We start from the raw sequence: 6,875 nt of genomic DNA on the forward strand, positions 1-6,875 counted from the left end.
TACCCAAACTGCGGGGTTCTCCCTTGCTGGGGCTGCCTTCCATGGTTTTAATTGGCGGACGTTGACCACCATCTCTCGGCCCCTGTCTCCGCCCTGAATCAGCACCGTCCAGGGGGAGATCTGCCGCCCCACGGTCCAGGGTCCGCGCCAGTAGGTGGTCAGTTTCCCCAGCTGTCCAGCCCCGACACGAGGGGTGTATAGCCACACGTTAGAGCCCGCCGAGTAGAAGGGGGGCTCCATAAGGGGCCGGGCGCCCTGCTCTTGGTGCCGATGCGCGGCCTCTCCTTGTGGGTAGGCCCGGCCCCGGGCCCCTCGCAGAGTCTCCATCAGGTGCTCCACGGGGCGGCTCCCCTCATCCCGTTGCAGTGGGGGAACGCCGTAGACGAGACTCACGGCCACACATCATTAGGAACAGGGTCTGTCCCGTAGACGTGTGTACTGTGGTGGCGTAGGAGAACAGGGCATAGGGGAGGTGTTCGTCCCAGTCCTGCTGAGTTGCGGCCACCATGCATTTGAGCTTCCCAGCTAAGGTCTGGTTCATACGCTCCACCATACCGTTCACCTGGGGGTGGTACGCCGTGGTTCGGTCCTTCTGGATTCCGAACTCGCGGCACAGCACCTGAAACAGCTCTGCCTCGAACTCACTACCTTGCTCGGTAATGACCCATTCGGAGATCCCGTGCTTAAGTACGTAGTGCTCCACGAATGCCCAGGCCACCACAAGGGCCGTCTTATCGGGGATGGCCACCGCCACGGGATAGCGTGCGAAATACTCCACCGGTGGGATCGCGGAAATGGCCCCTGTAGGTCGATCCCAACCAGCTGGTTTGTCCGACTGACGCGGAACGGCCTCAGGGGTACCTGATATTGCGCCGCTTTCGGCCCACATTGCTGACACGCGCGGCAGCCCTGTACCCAGGCGGCCACGTCTTGCGCCAATTTGGGCCAGAGATATTGGCGACGCAGGGTCTCCCTAGTGCGCCGTTCCCCATCATGGCCCCCGAGCAGGTGGTCGTGCACCAGCCATAGCAGCTGGGGTCGCACCTGGGCGGGAACACAGATGCACCCTCTTACCACCCCGTTCTGCACACACAACCGGGCATACAAACCACTCCAGGGTCCTGGTAGGGTGCTCTTCTTTTCCCGCAGGGCCGCTTCCACTGCCGCCAGATCCGGGTCCCGTTGCTGGGTCTGTCTCAACTGCTCGTCGTCCAGGCCCGGGAAGGCGCAGCTGACGTCCTCTTGGATCCGCCCGGTCAGGGTGGGGCAGTCCGTCGGCTCCTTCTGTAGGGGTCTCCGCGGCGCATACTGCACTCTCTCTCGTGAGAGGGGGGTCTCAGTGCGCTCCCGGGGGGGCGTTGCCTGTTGGCAGCGTCCCCCATGAAGCATGGGCAGGCCTCCTCCGCCCTCGTCTCGGCGCACACCATGGGCTGCCTCGACAAGGTGTCCACATTTTCGTGCATCCGCCCAGCCCGGTACTCGATCTGCAGGTTGTATTCCTGCAGCTGCGCCAGCCATCGGGTCATCTGCCCCCGCGGTTTCTTGAATGTGAGATGGAGCTGCAGAGCATAATGGTCACTCCGCACCCGACATTTTCTGCCATACAAATACGGCCAGAACTGTTTACATGTGAAGATCACGGCATACAGTTCCTGACGGGTCACGCAATAGTTCAGCTCGGCCCTGCTCAGGGTCCAGCTGGCGTATGCGATGGCCCGCTCCATCCCATCCTGCACCTGTGACAACACCGCGCCCAGCTCATAGCTGCAGGCGTCGGTGTCCAAAATCAAATCGGTGGAAAAATCCGGGAAAGCCAGGGTGGGGGTATGGGTGAGGTGGTCTTTGAGGGTGGTGAAGGCCGTCAGGCGGCCTCCGTCCACTGATAAGGGTTCTTAGGGGAAGTGAGTTGGGTGAGGGGGCGTGCAATCTCGCTGAATCCCTTTACAAATCGATGATAATAGGTGGCGAGCCCCAAGAATGACCTGATCTCCATCAGGTTCCTTGGCCATGGCCATTCCACTATGGCGCGTACCTTCTCCGGATCGGTGCGCAACCCTGCCTCGCTGATTCGGTGTCCAAGGTACCCCACCTTGTGCTGCGCAACATAACACTTACGTGGCTTGAGTTTGAGATGGGCGGCTCGCAGTCGCTGGAACACCTCTCATAACCTGGACCAGTCCTCAGACAGAGATATACTGAACACTATCACGTCATCCAGGTAAATTAGGCACTGTTCCCACTGCAAGCCCCGCATCACCAGCTCCATCAACCACTGGAACGTCGCAGGCACATTAGTGAGTCCGAACGGGAGTATCCGAAACTCAAACAGTCCCATCGGTTTGGTAAATGCAGTCATTGGCCGATCCTCCTCCGCCATATCCACCTGCCAGTACCCGGATGCTAGATCGAGGGTGGAAAAATACCGCGCCACCGCGAGGCTGTCAAAGGTGTCATCGATGCGGGGGATGGGGAAGGCATCGCCGAGGGTGACTGCGTTCAACTTTCGGTAATCAACACAAAACCGGGTCGACCCATCCTTTTTCATCACCAGTACCACCGGGGCAGACCAGGGGCTAGCTGAGGGCTGGATTATGTTATCTCGGAGCATTTCCACGATGGCATCTTTAATCTGGGCCCGTTCAGGCGCGCCCACTCGGTATGTGGGGAGTTTAATTGGTTGGGCGGCACCGGTGCCAATTTGGTGCTTAACAAGGTCAGTCCGGCCCACATCCGAATCGTGCTCACTGAACACGTCGGCGTCATCGCTCATGAAAACGTTTATTCTGAGCTCCTGGTTTAGCCCCGAATGAGTAGCATCAAACAGTATTTTACAATAAAATATTGATCCCAATGCAGTACACCATATCGACGTGAAATTGGCAGGTGCACTCACTGGATGAGTCGAAGTGTAAAAAGCGACCCATCCAGATACAACAATGCAAAAGCCTACAACACCTGGTATTCCCAGGCAGTCTCCCATCCAAGTACTAACCAGGCTCGACTCTGCTTAGCTTCCGAGATTAGACGAGATCGGGCGCATTCAGGGTGATATGGTCGTAGGCCATGCTTGGAAAGACCTGTCGCACATTCAGATGTATAAAACAATCAACATTCAACTATACTTCTGGAGGTCATCGCTCATAAAACCTTTATTCTGAGCTCCTGGTTGAGCCCCGAAAGAGTGGCATCAAACATTATTTTACGATAAAATATTGATCCCAATGCAGTACACCATATCGACGTGAAATTGGCACGTGCACTCACTGGATGAGTCGAAGTGTAAAAAGCGACCCATCCAGATCCAAAAATACAAAATCCTACAACACCTGGTGTTCCTAGGCAGTCTGCCATCCAAGTACTCACCATGCTCGACCCTGCTTAGCTTCCGAGATCAGACAAGATTGGGCGCATTCAGGGTGATATGGTCGTAGGCCATGCTTGCACACACCTGTCGCACATTCAGATGTATGAAACAATTAAAGTTCAACTATATTTCTGGAAATCATCGTTCATGAATACTTATATTCTGAGCTCCTGGTTGAGCCCCGAAAGAGTGGCATCAAACAGTCTGGATGAGTCGAAGTGTAAAAAGCGACCCATCCAGATATAACAATGCAAAAGCCTACAACACCAGGTATTCCCAGGCAGTCTCGCATCCAAGTACTAACCAGGCTCGACCCTGCTTAGCTTCCGAGATCAGACGAGTTCGGGCGCATTCAGGGTGATATGGACGTAGGCCGTGCTTGCAGAGACCTGTCGAACACTCATATGTATAAAACAATCAACATTCAACTATACTACTGGAGGTTATCGCTCATGAAAACGTTTATTCTGAGCTCCTGGTTTAGCCTCGAAAGAGTGGTATCAAACAGTATTTTACGAGAAAATATTGATCCCAATGCAGTACACCATATCGATGTGAAATTGGCAGGTGCACTCACTGGATGAGTGGAAGTGTAAAAAGCGACCCATCCAGATCCAAATATACAAAAGCCTACAACACCTGGTATTCCCAGGCAGTCTCCTATCCAAGTACTAACCAGACTCGACCGTGCTTAGCTTCCGAGATCAGACGAGATCGGGCGCATTCAGGGTGATATGGTCGTAGGCCATGCTTGGAAAGACCTGTCGCACATTCAGATGTATAAAACAATCAACATTCAACTTTACTTCTGGAGGTCATCGCTCAAAAAACCTTTATACTGGTAGGAACGAAGTTGTAAACTGAGTGTACCAGCCTGCAATAGATTAATGTGTCCGTACGTCCGTCCGTCCCCTTTCAATACTTTAACGAAGTGAAATCTCGTGCTGTTGGGTGTATAAAATCAGTAATAGACAGCGCAGAGACTTGTCCTACCAGCCCACCCTGCAGGGACCTGTTTCTGAGCTCCTGGTTGAGCCCCAAAAGAGTGGCATCAAACATTATTTTACAAGAAAATATTGATCCCAATGCAGTACACCATATCGACGTGAAATTGGCAGGTGCACTCACTGGATGAGTCGAAGTGTAAAAAGCGAGCCATCCAGATCCAAGTAAACAAAAGCATACAACACCTGCTATTCCCAGGCAGTCTCCCATCCAAGTACTAACCAGACTCGACCCTGCTTAGTTTCCGAGATCAGACGAGATCGGGCGCATTCAGGGTGATATGGTCGTAGGCCATGCTTGGAAAGACCTGTCGCACATTCAGATGTATAAAACAATCAACATTCAACTATACTTTTGGAGGTCATCGCTCATAAAACCTTTATTCTGTGCTCCTGGTTGATCCCCAAAAGAGTGGCATCAAACAGTCTGGATGACTTGATTCGAAGCTTTCGTGACTGCAAGAATTACTCTTTGTTTTTTTCGGTAAAGTCACGTATAAATAAAAAATAATAAAATAACAATAGCGTACGACGTTTCGGTTGCAACACAAGCAGTCATCATCAGGTACAGAAGAGCTAAATTTACGAGAGAGAGGAAACACATAACCCCAGATGTATATACAGACACCCAAGAAGGGGGCGTGGATGGAGTGGGGTGTGAGAGTGGATGGTGTCGCGGTGAGAGTGGATGGTGTCGGGGTGAGTATGGATGTTGGAGAGGTGAGAGTGGCTGGTGTAGGAGTGAGCGTGGATGGTGTAGGGGTGAGCGTGGCTGGTGTAGGGGTGAGCGTGGATATTGTAGGGGCGAGAGTGGATGTTGCAGGAGTGAGCGAAGATGGTGTAGGGGGTGAGCGTGGAGGTTGTAAAGGCGAGCGTGGAGGTTGTAAAGGTGAGCGTGGATGGTGTAGGAGTGAGCGTGGATGGTGTCGCGGTGAGAGTGGATGGTGTCGGGGTGAGTATGGATGTTGGAGAGGTGAGCATGGATGGTGTAGGAGTGAGCGTGGATGTTGCAGGAGTGAGCGTGGATGTTGTAGGGGTGAGCGTGGATGGTGTAGGGTTGAGAGTGGATGTTGTAAAGGTGAGCGTGGATGGTGTAGGGGTGAGAGTGGATGTTGTATGAGTGAGCATGGACAGTGTAGATGTGAGTGTGGATGGTATAGGGGAAAGCGTGGATGGCGTAGTGGTGAGCGTGGATGGTGTAGGGGTGAGCGTGGATGTTGTAGAGGTGAGCGTGGATGGTGTAAGGGTGAGCGTGGCTATTGTAGGGGTGAGCGTGGATGTTGTAGGGGTGAGTGTGGATGGTGTAGGGGTGAGCGTGGATGTTGCCGGAGTGAGCGTGGGTGTTGTAGGAGTAAACGTGGATGGTGTAGGAGTGAGCGTGGATGGTGTAGGGATGAGCGTGGATGGTGTAGGGATGAGCGTGGATGGTGTAGGGGTGAGGGTGGATGTTGTAGGGATGAGAATGGATGGGGTTGGGTGTGGCGTGGATGGTGTTGGGGTGAGAGTGGATGGTGTCGGGGTGAGAGTGGATGATGTCGGGGTGAGAGTGGATGGTGTCGGGGTGAGTATGGATGTTGGAGAAGTGATCGTGGATGGTGTAGGGGTGAGCGTGGATGTTGCAGGAGTGAGCTTGGATGTTGTAGGGGTGAGAGTGGATGTTGTATGAGTGAGCATGGACGGTGTAGATGTGAGAGTAGATGGTGTAGGAGTGAGGTTGGATGTTGTAGCGGTGAGCGTGGATGGTGTTGGGGTGATGGTGGATGTGGTAGGGGTGAGCGTGGATGTTGTAGGGGTGAGAGTTGATGGGGTTGGGGTGGGCGTGGATGGTGTTGGGGTGAGAATGGATGGTGTCGGGGTGAGAATGGATGTTGGAGAGGTGAGCGTGGATGTTGCAGGAGTGAGCGTGGATGTTGTAGGGGTGAGAGTGGATGGTGTAGGGGTGAGAGTGGATGTTGTAAAGGTGAGCGTGGATGGTGTAGGGGTGAGAGTGGATGTTGTATGAGTGAGCATGGACGGTGTAGATGTGTGGATGGTATAGAGGAAAGCGTGGATGGTGTAGAGGTGAGCGTGAATGGTGTAGGGGTGAGCGTGGCTATTGTAGGGGTGAGCGTGGATGGTGTTGGGGTGAGCGTGGAAGTTGCAGGAGTGAGCGTGGATTTTGTATGAGAGAGCGTGGATGTTGAAGGGGTGAGGTAGGATGGTGTAGGGGTGAGCGTGGATGTTGCAGGAGTGAGCGTGGGTGTTGTAGGAGAAAACGTGGATGGCGTAGGGGTGAGCGTGGATGGTGTAGGGGTGAGCATGGACGTTGTAAAAGTGAGCATGGATGATGTAGGAGTGAGTGTAGATGGTGTAGGGGGTGAGCGTGGAGGTTGTAAAGGTGAGCATGGATGGTGTAGGAGTGAGCGTGGATGTTGTAGGGGTGAGAGTGAATGGGGTTGGGGTGGGCGTGGATGGTGTTAGGGTGAGTGTGGATGTTGGCGAGGTGAGCGTTGATGTTGCAGGGGTGA

The 6,875-nt window shown here is 53.7% G+C and overlaps 4 non-coding genes and 1 pseudogene across 4 annotated transcripts; all 5 read right to left on the reverse strand.

The window, feature by feature from the left end:
• Positions 1–2,943: 2,943 nt before the first annotated feature.
• LOC142926708 (5S ribosomal RNA) lies at positions 2,944–3,062 on the reverse strand. Its single transcript, XR_012943632.1, has one exon. It is a non-coding gene; the product is annotated as a 5S ribosomal RNA (ribosomal RNA).
• A 252-nt stretch (positions 3,063–3,314) lies between these two features.
• Positions 3,315–3,433, reverse strand: LOC142928568 (5S ribosomal RNA; annotated as a pseudogene).
• Positions 3,434–3,619: 186 nt separating this feature from the next.
• Positions 3,620–3,738, reverse strand: LOC142927386 (5S ribosomal RNA). Its single transcript, XR_012944311.1, has one exon. It is a non-coding gene; the product is annotated as a 5S ribosomal RNA (ribosomal RNA).
• A 253-nt stretch (positions 3,739–3,991) lies between these two features.
• Positions 3,992–4,110, reverse strand: LOC142925844 (5S ribosomal RNA). Its single transcript, XR_012942767.1, has one exon. It is a non-coding gene; the product is annotated as a 5S ribosomal RNA (ribosomal RNA).
• A 432-nt stretch (positions 4,111–4,542) lies between these two features.
• LOC142927770 (5S ribosomal RNA) lies at positions 4,543–4,661 on the reverse strand. Its single transcript, XR_012944694.1, has one exon. It is a non-coding gene; the product is annotated as a 5S ribosomal RNA (ribosomal RNA).
• Between the last annotated feature and the right edge of the window lie 2,214 nt (positions 4,662–6,875).

This window comes from Petromyzon marinus, chromosome 23, assembly GCF_048934315.1.
Source record: "Petromyzon marinus isolate PM22_M1 ecotype Great Lakes invasive population chromosome 23, UKy_Petmar_22M1.pri1.0, whole genome shotgun sequence".
Classification (NCBI taxonomy): Eukaryota; Metazoa; Chordata; class Hyperoartia; order Petromyzontiformes; family Petromyzontidae; genus Petromyzon; species Petromyzon marinus.